The sequence below is a fragment of the Panthera uncia genome (assembly GCF_023721935.1).
Source record: "Panthera uncia isolate 11264 chromosome C1 unlocalized genomic scaffold, Puncia_PCG_1.0 HiC_scaffold_3, whole genome shotgun sequence".
Classification (NCBI taxonomy): Eukaryota; Metazoa; Chordata; class Mammalia; order Carnivora; family Felidae; genus Panthera; species Panthera uncia.
This window is the reverse complement of record NW_026057584.1, coordinates 62,833,783-62,851,154: the sequence shown is the minus strand read 5'-3', so window position 1 is coordinate 62,851,154 and position 17,372 is coordinate 62,833,783. Positions and strand designations below refer to the sequence as shown.

General features: G+C 39.3%; 1 protein-coding gene and 1 pseudogene across 1 annotated transcript in view; one reads left to right on the top strand and one right to left on the bottom strand.

The window, feature by feature from the left end:
* Positions 1–3,465, bottom strand: part of ABCB11 (ATP binding cassette subfamily B member 11) — a 91,355-nt gene extending 87,890 nt beyond the window's left edge. The window contains exon 1 of the mRNA XM_049616086.1: positions 2,839–3,465. The gene's annotated coding sequence lies outside the window, so the exon portion shown is untranslated. The remainder of the gene's footprint in view (positions 1–2,838) is intronic.
* A 13,536-nt stretch (positions 3,466–17,001) lies between these two features.
* On the top strand, positions 17,002–17,372 carry LOC125911401 (ATP synthase subunit g, mitochondrial-like; annotated as a pseudogene).

Sequence of the window (17,372 nt, the reverse complement as noted above, 5' to 3'; positions counted from 1 at the left end):
AGAAAGAAAGGAAAGAAAGAAGGAAAGAAAGAAAGAAAAAGAAGGAAAGAAAGAGAAAGAAAGAAAGAAAAGAAAGAAAGAGAAAGAAAGAAAGAGAAAGAGAGAAGGAAAGAAAGCGAAAGAAAGCGAAAGAAAGAAAGAAAGAAAGAAAGAAAGAAAATGTCCAGCCAGTGTGAGGAAAAGTGGATGGATGTCTCTGAAGATGTGGCTGGTGGATTCCTCCGGGCCTCATCTTTAACACTGAGGATGTGGGACCTTATCCCAATGGCAATGGAACAAATATACACTTTTAGGCAAGATAGAGATATGATCATATTTATTCTTTTTGAAAAAGCCAACACTCTGATAAGGCTTGGAACTTGAGAGTCCACACCCAGAGGGACTAGGAAATCTGTTTGGGATGAGCAGAAATTCCTCCAGGCCAAGCAGTGAGTGCCTTCATTTACAAGGGCAAGAACCACACAGTTCATCTCACTCCTGGGCAGATAGGCCTCAGGTGACCAAAAGAAATAGGCTTGTGGTGCCACACAGCCAAGCCACTGGTGCCCAGACTCTTGTCACTTTAGGAGATGACTTCTCTACTCTATCAGTGTTCTAGTTTCCAATTGTCTCTGGGGAGATTTGTTCTGCTTTCCATTTCATTTTCTCCCAAATACTATTTTTAAAGCATGTTGATCTAGACTGAATTCAGAAGGAAGAGGCTGAGGTTTTTCCACATCCAGGCCAACACAGTGAGGAGGATCTAAATGCCCTAACAGACATTGAGGAACTGGAGGGATAGCGAGGGGTATGAGGCCAGGATCGGGAGTGGCCTACACCCCACCCCACGTCACATTGTGAATATTCTCCTTGGTTTTTCTTTTGCCAGGACTTCCCTTGTGTAAAAGCTTTCAAGGTCGCCAGCACCACACACTGCCCTTCCCTGAGCTGCTTGGAGAGAAAAGCGGAATTTCTCTTGCTCCTCTTGACTCTGGAAGTCACTTCCTTGGCCACCAATTCAGATTTCTTAAAGCCCTTAAAATATCTGTCACTGCTGACATGTTGCAATGCAGGTAGAGCACTTTTGTTGTTATCAAACCCAGCAAACCTTGGGTTTTCTCCCAAGGATCATTAAAAGGAGGAAAGAAATAGGGGATCCTGGGTGGCTCAGTCGGTTAAGTGTCTGACTTTGACTCAGGTCATGATGTAATGTTTCGTGAGTTTGAGCCCCACATTGGGCTCTGGGCTGATAGCTCAGACCCTGGAGCCTGCTTCAGATTCTGTGTCTCCCTCTGTCTCTGCCCCTGCCCTACTCATTCTCTCTCTCTCTCTCTCTCAAAAATAAATAAACACTAAAAAAAGGAGGAGAGAAATATTAGTTTATGCTAAGGAGCAAGACAAATAGAAAACCACTGCTTGGCAGATAAGCAGGTTGTGGCAGGATGGTGTGTGTCAACAACGTGGAAGACATCTCCAGAGACGGGATAAAAATGAGGCCCCTTTAGCCCCAAGGGCCACGACTGATGAACGTAGGAAAGAAATTAAATGGAGGACTAAAGAATTGCTCTAGAAGAAGAGAGAGTTTAATTTCAAAGTTACTCCCAGTCTGTCTTGGTTTCTATGTGCACAGTTCTCCCATCTGCACAAAGCAACACACAACCCTAACACTTGATTCTTGCAATAGAACTCAGGCATTTTGTTTTGTTTTGTTTTGTTTTTAGTAATTTCAGTGTCTTTTAAAACTGCGGACTGGGCAATTTTTTTTTTCCTACACTACTTCATAATCTATTTCAAATTCATCAGTAAATATTTGTCACCATTACTCTTACTAGGAAGACACACAAATTATTCAAGGGGCTTACAATCAAGTGGGGGAAAGGGCATGTGAACGGTAACTCCCAGGTAGGGAAATGCAGCCTCCAGAGATAATTACAGAGTGTTACAGGGCACAGGAGGAGGGTAGCCAAGTCTGGAGTGGTAGGGTAGGGGTGTGGGGGTGAGGTGGGGGTTGTGGCTGCACACAGAAAGAAACTTTATTAAACAAGAGCCTATAAATAAGCTAATACTTTAAAAACTTAGTAATAACCACTATTAGAGTTTTTTGTACAGTCATTATAATTTGTCTCTAATATATCTAGTTAACTATTCTTCCCTCAAAACATTTGGAATTACCACACCTTATTCCCAGTCTTCAACATGAATAATATTTGATTGATGTGTTCAAATCATCCACAACATGTGAGTTCTACTGGCTAGAGAAACCTAAAAATGGAAATTAGTTTCTAGAAATCAATGTTTCCCCTCTAGCCACACATCCAGAGCTCATATTTTTTAGTATCTAAATTATTGAAAACTGGGAGAATGAGGGATGTAAGCATGGTGTTGGAGAGAAGATGAAGTTGGCATAGTTCTGTATTAAAACAGCACCAGCTTTCCAGATGGGATTTGTGGTTATCAGTGCAAACAGAATTGCACTTTCATAAACCCAAGACAAAAAAGCTCTCTAGCATTTTTACTTTGGGCACATTATTCAATCCATTCATCCATTTGCACCACACACACACACACACACACACTCTCTCTCTCTCTCTCTCTCTCAAAACAATTGATGCATAAAGTAACATTGCTATAAATGAGACAGCAACCGAGAGTCACCCATATTGTATAATATATTATTAAATTACTAATATATTCTGCAAGTTCTTATCCAAGCATTATGGCATTATGGTACTGTTTATTGCATGACAAGAGGATAGCCTTTAGTGAATCAGAAACACAATACCCCACAAAGTAAAACTTGGAGGAAATGGACTTGCAGAACATGGTCCTCAAATGCTGTAAAGAATAGAAGTCACTTACCTGTGAGCGAGGACTTGAGGAAGCCAGGAAAACAACAGACTCTACCGTGGAGAGTCAAAGGTTTTACAACCTTTTCCAATTTCAGTTTTCATCATTGCTAAACACTGAACAGAATTCAAGCTTTTTCTAAAACATTATTTGCTGACGGGTCAATGCCCTGAAGGCCAGTCTAAGCACAGTTCAGTGACATCTGAGGAAAGGTTGAATACACTCAAAACAATAACCCCAAACACACAGTGGGCTTAGGAAGCCAGCTGAGGGCTTCAACAGGCTTTGGAAGGTGTGGATTCCCTTGAAAGGAGGCGCAAGACGCTGGTACCCCATTCCCCCACACCCTGCAAGAACGTTGTGATTCTGGCTACATCATTTCTTCTCATAAGCCCTTGGTCTTAAGAAATTACTTTAAAACATAACCAGACCAAAACCAAACAAAAAACAAAAAAAACAAAAAACAAACAAACAAAAAAAAAACAACTTTAAACTTTTCCCCTCAATTTGAAAGATTACTCTTGGAAAGTCCTTACGTTGCAGGCCCCTGATATTCCTGACCCAGCCCCAGAATTGCGTGAAGATAGATGACTTGAAAGAACATGTGAAATAGCCTTTTTGCTCAAAACTCTGAGGGCTCACATGACCCTTGCACTCTGGCCTCAACAGTCAACAACCTCAGGCTCTACCCACCAGATAAATGATTTTTTTAAGGGTTTAAACTAACAGAAATCCAAGTCAAATAAACATATGTGGCTTCTCCAGCGGCTTTGTGCTATCCATACCTGTTCCTCTCCCTTCTTGTTAATTCCAACATTTTTCTCAAATGCTCTTATTTTTTCTCTCTCTCCCTGACTGAGTTAACCATTTCCTAAGAGCACCTCACTGTGGCCTCCAGTGATGAGTAATAATAGCCAATGCTGGTCAAGCCTTTGTTGGGTACCTGGCTCAGTTGAAGAGTCTATTTTGTACCTCCTTATTTGGATTCCTCAAAAACCATAGGACTTAGGTGCTATCATCATTACCTCCATTTTATAGTTAAGAGAAATGAAGCACAGAGAGGTTAAATAACCCACCCAAAGTCTATCATTGATAACTCTAGAGTCTATGCTCTATACCACTCTATGCTGACCTTCCAGCCCAGGCTCTGAAATGCAGGTGATGGGCCAGTGCTTCTCAGTTTGAAGAAAATAAGATCAAATCAATGATAAGATCAAATTTTCTTAATTTAAAGTTTTTCTGCCATAAACTCTTTAAAAATTCAGTATCTTCTATTTGTCTCTACTGAAACCTGCATATACAATGGTTTATGATTTAGCTCCAAATTTTGTATATTATTATATGTATATGTTAAAATTTCAATATATCAAGGGCAGCAAACACAAGAAAGTTTTCTAAGATATTCCCTCCATCTGAACTGGTTTGACAAGTCCTGGGACAAGTTGACGTCCGAGTCAATGCAAATGTAATAATATTGGGTTTGGCACCAATTAGGACCTAGGAAAAAGAAATTTGTTCTACACAAACCCAAAAAGACAGCACAGCTGTGAGATTGTAGCTTTGGCTGGGAGAAGATTCTCAGTAGAATTTTGTGACCTTTGTTCTGGTAAAATTATTGACAACACCCACAGGGTGAAAATGAGCTTCTCATTGGTCCTAGTGTCCTAAGTTTTTTCTTTGTTTGGCATGTAGATGTGAAGGGAGATAATAAAAATAGAGTGTTAGAGTTGTAAACAATATTGCAGATGTTCTGTTCAACCACCTCATCCAGTAGATGCAAAAACTGAGGACGGAACAACAACCTGTTCTGAACCCCTTCGAGGTTTAGTAACATCTTCCTCTGTTCCTTCAACTCTGGCTCCCTGACCAGCTAGGGCAGGATGAATACCAAGTTAATCATTCCTATTTTGTGTTAGCAGTAGGTGAGTTTTCTTTATGGTTTATGGTTTAAAAACAAGTAGGGCTGTGGTCCCTGCTGTCCTCCAGTTAAAGCCTCAACTGAAGCACTTTTTGAGTGCTTATTACGTGCCAAATACTCTTCTAACCTCTGGGATACAAGAATGAGCAAAACAGTTGAGAATTCCTGCCCTCAAGAATCCTATATTCAGGTGTGGGGGAAAGGAGAGGTAGATAGTAAACAATAAGCACAACATACATGCAGATGGTGATAAATGCTATGGAGAAAAACATTACAGGAAAAGAATATGATGGGGGTATGTGTATGTGTGTTTGTGAGGTGAGCAGGTGTGTTATCATTTTAAAGCAGGTGGTTGAAGAAGGTAACATATGAAGAAGGTGCTCCTGAGGTGAGGGAGAAAGTACATGAATTTATAGGGGAACAGTAAGTGCAAAAACCCTGGGAAAACTATTTAAAGAGCCCAAATGTCCATTGACTGATAAATGAATAAAGAAGATGGTGTGATATCTATCTATCTATCTATCCATCTATCTACATATACAAGTAGATGATATAGATAGATAGATAGATAGATCTGTATATACAATGGAATATTATTCGGCAATCATGAAGAATGAACTCTTGCCATTTGCAACAATGTGGGTGGAACTAGAGTGTATTATGCTAAGTGAAATAAGTCAGAGAAAGACAAATATCATTTGATTTCACCCATATGTGGAATTGAAGAAACAAATCAGATGAACATTGGGGAAGGGAAGCAAAAAATAAGATAAAAACAGAGAGGGAGACAAACCATAAGAGGCCCTTAAATACAGAGAACAAACTGAGGGATGGCTGGCGGGGTGTTGGGTGAGGGGATGGGCTAAGTGGGTGATGGACATTAAGGAGGGCACTTGCTGGGATGAGCACTGGGTGTTATATGTAAGTGATGACTCACTAAGTTCTATTCCTGAAATCACTATTACACTATACATTAACTAAATTAGATTTTAAAAAAGAGAGAGAGAGAAAGAGATGGACTTTGGAATCACAATGATTTGAATTCACTTCCCAGCTATGTGACTTTGGGCAGGTTACTTAAACTCCACTAGCCTCAGTTTCTTCATCTGTAAAATGGAAGTTGTAATACCATCTTTACAGGGTGATGAATCTACTAGAAATTATCTGTGCCAAAGATCCTGGGAAAATAGGCTGCCTGTGGGAAAGAAAATGTTTTGGATATGAGGGCAGGGCAGTGACTCCTCTGGCAGCACAAGTGCCAGAAAACAGTTGATCTGACCCGTGAGGGATTATGCCCTAAAATGAGTAAAGTTTAGTTTGAGTCTGAGATTTCAGTCTATCTGGATGGCATGTGGGTATTCACCCCAGATCCAACATGCCCCAAGCTAATGATTAGGTATCCTCCTTAATCATACTGCACCATGAGTCTGGCTGACTCTGCCCTGAAAAATACATGCTTGAATATATATTTTTTAATGTTTATTTATTTTTGAGAGACAGAGAGACAGAGACAGAGAGAGAGAGAGAGAGAGAGAGAGAGAGAGTGAGCAAGTGGGGGAGGGGCAGAGAGAGAGGGAGACACAGAATCTGAAGCAGGTGTCAGGCTCCGAGCTCTCAGCACAGAGCCTGACATGGGGCTCAAAGCCACAAACTGTGAGATCATGACATGAGCCAAAGTCGGACACTCAATCAACTGAGCTAGCCAGGCACCCCATGCTTTAATATTTTTTTTAAGTGAACTTTCTCAATCTCATTCTGCCTAGTCAAAGATGCCCATGATTGATACCTGTAATAAGATATATTAATAGTCCATATTTTCCTTTCCCAATAAGTCAATGATATCCAAAAAATTGACTGTACATTTGTGCAAGGATGATCTGATATTAGTGCAATAGAACACTGTGAACAATAACCTATGCATTTTTCTGTTCCCCTTTCCTTATCCTGTGACTCTTCTCCAGGCAGGCAGTTAGGTGAGTTTTGTATATTTTGCATCTACCAAAATCAGTATATTCTTCATTTCGTTTTGTAGACACATAAAAAAGATGAAAAGAAGAAAAAACATGAAAATGTAAACGTGATTATCTGTAAGTTATAAGAACGTGAGTATGCAGGCGGAATACCATGGAAGTTTTTTGTGTGTCTCGCATCCATGAAATACAGCCAGACCAACACTAAACCATCCTACACACCTAGAAAACTGATTGGAGGATTAACACAACAATCTGCACAATCTGAACCACAGAATTCAGCAGGTACACGGCATGGAGAGGTGAACTGGGGGAGAGAGAAGCTTCAGAGGACAGGGAATTACTTTTGCATGTGGAGAGAGGGCAGAGATGGGGAGGAGAATACGGGAAAAGCACCCCCCCCAAAAGCAGCTGGAGAGAAAGTGGAAAAGTGGAAACAGCCACAGGGACTGAACTAAAAAGGCAGAAAGGAGAAAGGAGAGGGCTTAAATTCCATTAAGACTATAAACAGGGGGAGCACAGAGTCTGCAACTCTGTGGCTCAATACCTGGCGGTGCTTTGGTGGGAAGGGTGAATACTCAGGAGCAGAGTGGAGTCCGGGGTTCTTCAGGCCACACAGGGAGAGGCGGTTCCCCTGCTGGGAGGACACCTGGTAGAGGCTGTATGGGTCCCCCAAAGGCAGGGCCCCAGTGGACCCTGGAGAACAACCACATTCTCTGGTGCTAGAACAAGATCACTAAGGGTGAAGCCTGGTGCCAGATGTGTGTTGTGATTTTCCATAATCCCTGAAATGCTGCTGCTACACTATCTTGTGAACTTTTTCTGTGGTGGGCTGGCAACTGGCCACAGTCTCTGGGCATCGGCAGCAGCACAGTCCCACAAACGTTCCTGGGTGTGGCCGGCACCCAGCCATTGCTCAGTGAGACCCTCCACAGAGGGGTGGAGCGGGTCAAAGCCGCAGTCCCTCAGAAGTAAGGGGTTTGGAAAAACAGTCCCATCTGAGATAAAACTCAGGAGGGAGGTGCTACCTGGGGCTTGGTCACGGACAGTGTAAAAGTGGGTAGTGGACGGAAGCCGAAGACAAAGGACCATGCCTGATTGTTGATCAGGGAGAACAGAGTTTCAATACTAGAGACTGGGTAGCTGAGTGACACCAGTTTCAACGCTCCCGCGCATGCGCCTATGCACCTACAAGCGCCACAACAATCCACCCCAGTAAGATAAGCAGCGCCATCTAATGGATAATGGAGCCATTACACTGAGCCTTGCACAACTGGGCCAACCTAGCTCTTCAGGAACACAAGTCTCTCTGCCTGCTTAGTTTATGGACTATAAAGCACTTCACAATTTGACTTCTAGGGAAAAATGAAGTAATTTCAGTCATATTTCAGTCTGTTCACTGGTCCTCTATTCAATTTTCTTTCTTTTTTTTTCTTTTTTCTTTTTTCTCTTATTAGTTTCTTACCTTTTTCTTGAATACAGAAAGAGAAAAAATTCATTTTTATTTTCAATTTTTATTAAAAATACTTTTCTTTAATTTTTTTACTATATTTTTTACTTTTGTGTAAATTTTTTCAAATTCTATTTCACTTCCATCATTTCACTTTAGTCTACTTCAGTATATTCATTTTTTCAAATTTTCAAACAATTTCCTTTTTTTCTTTCCCCTTTTTTCTGTAATATATCAAGCCCCTTTCAACACCCACATCAAAACACACCTAGAACCTAGCATCATTTATTTGATTTTGTGTGTGTGTGTTTAATTTTTTAATTTTTTTAATTTTAATTTTTTTACCTCATTAATTCCTTTTCTGCCTTCAAAATGATGAAACGAAGGAATTCACCCCAAAAGAAAGAGCAGGAAGAAAGGACATCCAGGGACCTAACCAACACAGATGCAAGAAAGATGTCTGAACCAGAATTTAGAATTACAATAATAAGAATACTAGATGGAGTTGAAAATAGATTAGAATCCCTTTCTGCGGACATAAAAGAAGTAAAATCTAGTTCGGATGAAATAGAAAATGCTACAACTGAGCTGCAACCTCAGACAGATGCCACAGCAGCGAGGATGAGGCAGAACAGAGAATCAGTGATATAGAGGACAAACTTATGGAGAATAATGAAGCAGAAAAAAAGAGGGAGATTAAGGCAAAAGAGCACGATTTAAAAATTAGAGAAATCAATGATTCATTAAAAAAGGAACAACATCAGAATCATAGGGGTCCAGATGAAGAAGAGAGATAAATAGGGGTAGAAGGGTTATGAGAGCAAATCTTAGCAGAAAACTTTCCTAACGTGGGGAAAGACACAGACATCAAAATCCAGAAAGCATAGAGGACTCCCATTAGTTTCAACAAAAACTGACCATCAACAAAGCATATCATAGTCAAATTCAGAAAATTCAGGCAACAAGAGAATCATGAAAGCAGCAAGGGAAAAAAATTCTTAACCTACAGGGGAAAACAGATCAGGTTTGCAGCAGACCTATCCACAGAAACTTGGCAGGCCAGAAAGGAGTGGCAGGATATATTCAATGTGCTGAATCAGAAAAATATGCAGCCAAGAATTCTTTATCCAGCAAGGCTGTCATTCAAAATAGAGAGGTAAAAAGTTTCCCAGACAAACAAAAATTAAAGGAGTTTGTGAGCACTAAACCAGCCCTGCAAAAATTTTAAGGGGGACTCTCTGAGGGGAGAAAAGATGGAAAAATAAATAAATAAACAAACAAACAAACAAACAAAGACCAAAAGCAAAAAAGACTGGAAAGGACCAGAGAACCCCACCAGAAACTCCAACTCTACAAGCAACAGAATAGCAATACATTCATATCTTTCAGTACTCACTCTAAACATCAATGGACTCAATGCTCCAATCAAAAGACATAGGGTAACAGAATGGATAAGAAAACAAGATCCATCTATATGCTATTTACAAGAGACCCACCTTAGACCTAAAAACATCTTCAGATTGAAAGTAAGGTGATGCAGAACCATCTATCATGCTAATGGTCAACAAAAGAAAGCTGGAGTAGCCATACTTATATCAGACAATCTAGACTTTAAAATAAAGTCTGTATCAAGATATAAAGAAGGGCATTATATCATAATTTAGGGGTCTATCTACCAAGAAGACCTAACAATTTAAAACATTTATGCACCAAATGTGGCAACACCCAAATATATAAATCAATTAATCACAAACATAAAGAAACTCATTGATAGTAATACCATAATAGTAGGAGACTTCAACACCCCACTCACAGCAATGGACAGATCATCTAATCAAAAAATCAATAAGGAAACAATGGCTTTGAATGACACACTGGACCAGATGGACTTAACAGATATATTCAGAACATTTCGTCCTCAAGCAGCGGAATATATATTCTTCTCCAGTGCGCATGGAATGTTCTCCAGAATAGACCACATACTGGGACACAAATCAGCCCTCAACAAGTACAAAAAGATCGAGATCATACTGTGCATATTTTCAGACCACAATGCTATGAAACTTGAAATCAACCACAAGAAAAAAAATTGGAAAGGTAAGAAATACTTGGAGACTAAAGAACATCCTATGAAAGAATGAATGGGCTAACCAAGAAGTTAGAGAAAATTTAAAAAGTTCATGGAAGACAATGAAAATGATAACACCACAACCCAAAACCTCTGGGACACAGGAAAGGCGGTCATAAGAGGAAAGTATTTAGCAATCCAGGCCTTCCTAAAGAAGAAAGGAAGATCTCAGATACACAACCTAAACTTATGCCTTAAAGAACCAGAAAAAGAACAGCAAATAAACCCAAAAGCAGCAGAAGACAGGAAATAATAAAGATTAGAGCAGAAATTAATGCTATCGAAACCAAAAAAACAGTAGAACAGATCAATGAAACCAGAAGCTGGTTCTTTTAAAGAATTACCAAAATTGATAAACCACTAGCCAGTTTGATCAAATGAAAAGGGAAAGGACCCAAATAAATAAAATCAAGAATGAAAGAGGAGAGATCACAATCAACACAGAAGAAATAAAAACAATAATAAGAGAATATTATGAGCAAGCACATGACAATAAAATGGGCAATCTGGAAGAAATGGACAAATTCCTAGAAACATATACACTACCAAAACTGAAACAGGAAGAAATAGAAAATTTGAACAGACCCATAACCAGTAAAGAAATAGAATTAGTAATCAAAAATATCCCCAAAAAATCAAGAGTCCAGGGGCAGATGGCTTTCCAGGGGAACTCTACCAAACATTTAAGGAAGTGTTAACACCTATTCTCTTGAAGCTGTTCCAAAAAGTAGAAATGGAAGGAAAACTTCCAAATTGTTTCTATGAAGCCAGCATTACCTTGATTCCAAAACCAGACAGAGACCCCACTAAAAAGGAGAACTATACACCAACTTCCCTGATGAACATGGAGGCAAAAATCCTCAACAAGATATTAGCCAACAGAATCCAACAATACATTAAAAAAATTATTCACCATGACCAAGCAGGATTTATACCTGGGATGCAGGGCTGGTTCAATATCCTCAAAACAATTAACGTGATTCATCAAGTCAATAAAATAAAGGACAAGAACCATATGATCCTCTCAATAGATGCAGAGAAAGCATTTGACAAAATACAGCATCCTTTCTTGATAAAAACCCTCAAGAAAGTAGGGATAGAAGGAGCATACCTCAAGATCATAAAAGCCGTATGCAAAAGACCCAACGCTAATATCATCCTCAATGGAAAAAACTGACAGCTTTCCCCCTAAGGTCAGGAACAAGACAGGGAGGTCCACTCTCACCATTGTTATTCAACATAGTATTAGAAGTCTTAGTCTCTTCAATCAGACAACACAAAGAAATAAAAGGCATCCAAATTGGCCAGGAGGAGATCAAACATTCACTCTTCGCAGATGACATGATACTCTATATGGAAAACCAACAAGATTCCACCAAAAAACTGCTAGAACTCATCCATAAATTCAGCAAAGTTGCAGGATGTGAAATCAATGCACAGAAATCGGTTGCATTCCTATACACCAACAATGAAGTGACAGAAAGAGAAATCAAGGAATAGATCCCATTTACAATTGCACCAAAAACCATAAAATACCTAGGAATAAATCTAACCAAAGAGGTGAAAAATCTATACACTGAAAACTACAGAAAGCTTATGAAAGAAATTGAAGAAGACACAAAAAAATGGAAAAAGATTCCATGCTCCTGGATAGGAAGAACAAATATTGTTAAAATGTTGATACTACCCAAAGCAATCTACATATTCAATGCAATCCCTATCAAAGTAACACCAGCATTCTTCACAGAGCTAAGACAAATCATCCTAAAATTTGTATGGAGCCATAAAAGACCCTGAATAGCCAAAGCAATCTTGAAAAAGAAAACCAAAGTTGGAGGTATCACAATCCCGGACTTCAAGCTATACTACAAAGCTGTAATCATCAAGACAATATGGTACTGGCACAAAAACACTCAGATCAATGGAACAGAATAGAGAACCCAGAAATGGACCTACAAACGTATGGCCAACTAATCTCTGACAAAGCAGGAAAGAATACCCAATGGAATAAAGACAGTCTCTTCAGAAAGTGATGCTGGGAAAACTGGACAGCGACATGGGGAAGAATGAATGTGGACCACTTTCTTACATCATACACAAAAGTAAACTCAAAATGATGAAAGACCTAAATGTAAGATAGGAAGCCATTAAAATCCTTGAGGAGAAAGCAGGCAAAAACCTCTTTGATCTTGCCCGCAGCAACTTCTTACTCAACACGTCTCCGGAGGCAAGGGAAACAAAAGCAAAAATGAACTACTGGGACCTCATCAAAATAAAAAGCTTCTGTACAGCAAAGGAAACAATCAGCAAAACTAAAAGGCAACCGACAGAATGGAAGAAGATATTTGCAAATGACATATCAGATAAAGGGTTAGTATCCAAAATCTATAAAGAACTTATCAAACTCAACACCCAAAAAACAAATAATCCAGTGAAGAAATGGGCAAAAGACATGAATAGACACTTCTCCAAAGAAGACATCCAGATGGCCAACTGACACATGAAAAAATGCTCAACATCACTCATCATCAGAGAAATACAAATCACAACCATAATAAGATACCACCTCACACCTGTCAGAATGGCTAACATTAACAACTCAGGCAACAACAGATGTTGGTGAAGATGTGGAGCAAGAGGATCTCTTTCTCACTGCTGGTGGGAATGCAAGCTGGTGCAGCCACTCTGGAAAACAGTTTGGAGGTTCCTCAAAAAATTAAAATTAGAACTACCCTATGACCCAGCAATTGCACTACTAGGCATTTATCCAAGGGATACAAGTGTGCTGTTTCAAAGGGACCCTGCACCCCCATGTTTATAGCAGTACTATCAACAATAGCCAACGGATGGAAAGGGCCCAAATGTCCATCAATGGATAAATGGATAAAGAAGATGTGGTATATATATACAATGGAGTATTACTCGGCAATCAAAAAGAATGAAATCTTGCCATTTGCAACTACATGGATGGAACTGAAGGGTATTATGCTAAGTGAAATTAGTCAGTCAGAGAAAGACAAAAATCATATGACTTCACTCATATGAGGACTTTAAGAGACGAGACAGATGAACATAAGGGAAGGGAAACAAAAATAATATAGTAACAGGGAGGGGGGCAAAACATAAGAGGCTCCTAGTTATGGAGAACAAACAGAGGGTTACTGAAAGGGTTGTGGGAGCTGGAGTGGGCTAAATGGGTAAGGGGCATTAAGAAAGCTACTCCTGAAATCATTATTGCACTATATGCTAACTAATGTGGATGTAAATTAAAAAAATAAAATAAAAAAAATAAAAAATAAACATTCAAGACTAGGATGCAATAAGAAAAAAGAATGTGAGTATGCATGAGTTTTATCTTCTTGGTGCTTTTCTTCATCTTCTCAATTGTATACAATAAAAGCAAACTACTTTTTCATATATAATTTATTAAATGAAAAGAATAAAGTATATGACAAAAAGTAATGCCTATAAAGATGCTTAATAAAATTTATACTGCTAACAATCTTTTAAATATATCTATAGGTCTTGTTGGGTTTTTTTTCAAGTTTTTATTTAAATTCTAGTTAGTTAACATGTATGGTAAAATTGGTGTCAGATATAGAATTTAGTGACTCATCACTTATATAATAACACCCCGTGCTCATGACAAGGGCCCTCCTTAATGCCCATCACCTATTTAGCCCATTCCCTCACCTCCCTCCATCAACCCTCAGTTTGTTCTCTATAGTTAAGAGCCTCTTATGGTTTGCTTCCCTCTCTCTTTTTCTCCCTTCCCCTATGTTCATCTGTTTTGTTTCTTAAGTTCCACCTGTGAGCGAAATCATATGGTATTTGTATTTTTCTGAATGATTTATTTCACTTAGCATAATACACTCTAGCTCTACCTACATCATTGCAAATGGCAAGATTTCATTCTTTTTGATGGCTTGTGTGTGTGTGTATATATATATATATACATATATATATATGTACATATACATATATATATCTACTTGTATATATATATAGAGAGAGAGAGATGTATATATCACATCATCTTCTCTATCCATTCATCAGTCAAGGGACATTTGGGCTCTTTCCATAGTTGACTATTGTTGATAATGTATCTACGGGTTTTGAATGTTCTCCAAATGCTAGCTGTGGTTCAGTTAGTGCTTTTCTTCCAGGAGGCTCTAGTTTGTGCAGAAACTACAGAGCCTTCATTTGGACATGACAAGGAATATTACAATGGATTTGAAGTCTGTCTGCATTGCAATCCGGGTCCATCCAAATGCAGACAAGCCCTGAAGCTGCTACTCAGTAGTATGGCCCAGTAGCCTAAACCTAGAGGTAGCTTCATCCTACTCCAGACCTGTGCCTCTGGGCCCACTTCTCCCAAAAGCTGGCTCTAATATGAACAGTCTTTGAGATCCCCTTTGGGTCCTTGTACAGTCTGCCCCAACCCTATGTCACATCTGGCTTTGGCTCCTGGGACTCCGCCTCACCCCACTCGGTTGGCCATTAGAGTAAAACATTTGGCTCATAAAACACTTCCTGATGGTCTTCATGCTTCTTTTAAGATGGTTGTGGAGATAAAAGTTAAAAATAGTGAGTTGGGTAACCTCAGTATATTGTTAGATATTTTATCTTCCCCCTATAGAATTAACGACACCAAATGAGACTTCTTCATCACACTCTTAGCAAGTTGTGGCTTACAATTATCTGATGAAATACACTAAACTCTACAACTATTTATCTTCTTCAGCTCTCAGTACTTGGCCAGAATTTCTATTTTTGTTTCCCTCTCTAATGAGGAAAACTGACACAAAAATATATATTTCATCTGTGAGCAAATCTTTTCTCATACCTTTGAGTGTACTAGTTCTCATCTTCTCCTGAAGGCTCGTTGTTGGACATATATCTATAAAAATCATGAGTAACTGGAAAAGGGAGAAGAATAGGTGAAAAAAAAAAAAGAAAAAGAAAATCCAAGACAATGCTATAGAACAACATTCACTACGAAGAGATTGTGCCTATGGCGTTGAGCAGTCACTTGAATTGTAAAATGAATTCATCTCTCACTGGAGAGGGGCAAGCCTGCTGAGGCTTTGGGAAGACTGGGTTTTCAAGTCGTAGCTTCACCCAGGACACCTCCCTTCTTAAAGTGATATGTAAATCTTGGAAACCATCGTCAAGCAGAGGTCACAATGATCTCCGCCAAGTGGTTATAAATAGCGTATGAGTGTGAGAAAGTATCTGCTACTCCCTAGTTTAATGCAAGGCAATTCATTGTTAATACAATATATCCTGGCAACAAGGAACCAGTTTTACCAAATTAGTCAATCATGTCTTTGAACAACAATCCAATAGACTTATAAAACCAAAATCCAGCTCTCTTTTCAGTAAGCTTGTCAATCCAGGTAGATGTTGGCAAACTAGTCTTATAGCTTTGAGGAAAAAAATTGAAGATGCATTATTTTTACTGCTTTCTTGGAGATGGCAATTCAGAGCTCCCCAGTTCCACTCTTACTAACTCTGGGTGACTCCTTAATACACAGGAAACTTAGCTTTAAAGTTTTAAAGCAGTGAGTTATCTAGAGCTGATTCACTAATTCATTGCTTCTCACTGACTTGTCTAGGCACACATTTGAAAATGTCACAATTTTCTTTTTCAGTGATAAAATGCCTCACCTTATTTATTTATTAATTTTACCTGCAGAAAAATGCCATAACAATTTAGAATTGAAACAGTGCAGAGAAAATGTCACATTTTTAAGTAACATGGGATAAGAGTGATTAATTCAAGGACTTTGGTCATGAGCATCAAAACTCAAACTAAGGCAGGATAAAATAAAGGACTTGCAGCCAAATTCAAGCTGCATCTGACTCTGCGGCCATGCAGGTTGTTGCCATAACACTAGGGAGTCTCCTAGTCAGCCCAGGGCTTTCAACAGACCGCATTTCAGAGTCCATACTTATCTCTCCCAGGATGCTGCCAGCCACCCTTACCTTTAGACCACAGCCCATCCCACAGTAGCAGATTTGGCACATCCTCACTTCCTTATTGAGGATGGAAGGGTGGCCGCCTGAATTACCAGAAATTCATTTCAAAGTGTCGCGTGTCTTTCATGGGCATGTACAAATGACCGTCACAAGTTCCTTTTTTTCTTCTGGACTGTTGCATATGTCTTTATTTCTAGCATAAATGAATGTGTATGGAGTGTGTGTTTGTGTGTGCTAGTGCCAAAGAAGCCCAACTCAGAAACACATCATATTCTAAGTTACAGTATTTTTCTCCAAATCAGACCTCAAGGAATTATGTCTGGAGACCACAAGGTGACATACCAAAAAATGAAGAGCTACGTGCCAAGAAAAGGGGGAACAATAGAAAGAGCCTGGGCACACACACACACACCATTTTATACATTCTGCAGATCTTATCATAGAGAATTCAGAAAATGACACAAGAAATTAAGAGAAGGAAATAAAGAAAAAACAGTCTAACTATGTGACTCCTTGATGATTCATCTCACATCATCATTCCAATCACTTATCACGGCTTTTCTGAGTGATTCCCCACCTAAGTGATTACTGACTTCCCCTCCTCCCTTGCCCTGATTCCTGATGTGTCAGTGACAATTCAAATTTACTGGTAAAGCATTAAGCTTTTCTCTCCTCCACTGCCTCTGCTTCCCTTTCCTATTATAAGTCTTGTAAAATATCTAATCTTGTAAAATATCTATACCTAATTCAGTCAGCCACTCAAGGTGACAAACTTTCCTTCCTAGAACCATGGTCCAGTTTGTCCGTAACCTTACTGAAAAGGCTCTGGTGCTGATAAATGCTGCTGTGACTCACTCAAAGCCTGGTTAGCCAGCTTTTGGAACAACTTTAAGGTTGAGCTGGTTTCTCCAACCCCTGCTGAGAATCCTACTACTACTTAGAGCCTGAAAAAAAAATCATCCGTGGTGCTTAAACTGCTACAAACAGCTCCCAGTTAAAGAAGCTGTGTTGACTGGTTTGGTGGCCACAGAGGTATGGATGCAGTTTTATATCCATGAGATCACAGACAATCATGGCATCACTTGTGATAACATTTGA